The following is a 1,843-nucleotide window of genomic DNA, read 5'->3' as shown; positions in this document are numbered from 1 at the left end:
AAATTTGAAAACGTAAATTAAATTGTGAAACTAAAAACTGCCTAACTTGATAATATTTTAATTGAAAGAAATTGTAAAAGGGTTATAAAATTTTTTTAAATAATTAAAAGAAACGGAAAGCGAACAATAAAATTCATAATTTTGAAGCGAGAAATATTCCTACAGGAAATCAAAATTTTTAAATCTTATAATAGAAAAAAAAGAAAAAAATTATTAAATTTAAAATACCAAATCGCGTAACATTGGTAGAGGAAATAAAATTTCTGAAACATTCGAATATCTTCCATTTTTGCAAAAACAAAATAAATAATGGAGTTATAAAGCAACTACAGGTGTTTACTGAAAACCTGTTGCGAATCTAGGAATTTTATCTTTGAACGGGTATTAACTAATAAAATATGGCAAACCCAAACAACTTGGTGCGACCACCAGTATTGGTAAGCAACCCACAACCCAATCCAAGTCCCAACAATGTTTTGCAACCTTCACCCGACTTAACAAACCAAGTAAGGAGCTTAGTGACCCAGGTACTAAATTCTGACGGACGGAGCATAATACAGAATGTTATAGGGAGCGAAACACACCCGACACCCATTAGCGACCAAACAATAGACGACATTCACATAAACAATCTCACACAAATGGATAAAATCCCCCACGTAGTGAGATCACTGCGGGAGTTCTCTGGGAAACCAGCAGAATTCAACTCATGGAAGAAGAGTGTTGAAAGAGTCCTCCAAATTTATGAGCGTACTAAAGGAACTCCCAAGTACTTCGGAATCCTAAGCGTTATTAGGAACCAAATCGTTGGCAGCGCTGACACAGCGCTAGAATCCTACAATACACCACTGGATTGGATAGCGATATCAACATGCCTCACGTTACATTATGCCGATAAAAGAGATCTAGGCACGTTGGAATACCAAATGACTGGCCTAAGTAAAAACTCGATCCAAGAATTTTACCAAAAAGTATACTCCCATCTTTCCTTAATTTTGAACAAAATTGGTTCTATGGAAGTCAGCCATGAGTCAATTAGACTGCTTACAGGAACATAGAGTACAAAAGCCCTTGAAACTTTCATTAGAGGCCTTAACGGCGATCTCCCACGGCTGTTAGGAATGAAAGAACCTAAAGACCTTCCTGAAGCGCTTCATTTGTGCTTAAAGCTAGAAAATCAGAAATTTAGGAGCACGCATGCCTACCAACAAAATAGATTCAAAGATTATAAGCCGGAAAAATCTTAAAAATATTAGTAGACACAGGATTAAATAAAAACTACATACAAAAAAGAACATTCCAAATGACAATAAATTCCTGTCAAACTCAGTAGGAGGAAAGATAGAAATAACCCATCACATGTATATCAACCTTTTCAACTTGCTGAACATTAATTTAAAGTTCTACCTCCTTCCATCCCTTGTCTCTTTTCACGTAATCGTCGGTAATGACAGCCTGAAAGAATTATCGGCAGTTATTCACACAAGAGAAAGTTTCATGACCAGAAATAATTCAATTAAAATACAACTCCAACAGCAAGAAATGATCTCCTTAATAAATCCACACATTGACCTTTTCTCCGACCCCAACGAAAAATTACCCTATAACACAAAAGTTCTAGCCACTATTCGAAGAAATTCTAATGCACCAGTTTATACGAAATATTACCCATACCCTATGTCCTTAAAAGGGGAGTTGAAAAACAGATTCAAAAATTGTTAGACGATAGAATTATAAGGCCTTCCCGATCACCATATAATTCACCCATATGGATTGTTCCAAAAAAACAAGACGCTTCACTCGAAAAAAAATACAGATTGGTTATTGACTATAGGAAACTCAA

Source organism: Anastrepha obliqua, chromosome 6 (assembly GCF_027943255.1).
Source record: "Anastrepha obliqua isolate idAnaObli1 chromosome 6, idAnaObli1_1.0, whole genome shotgun sequence".
In the NCBI taxonomy this organism is placed as follows: Eukaryota; Metazoa; Arthropoda; class Insecta; order Diptera; family Tephritidae; genus Anastrepha; species Anastrepha obliqua.
This window is presented reverse-complemented; position numbering follows the sequence as displayed.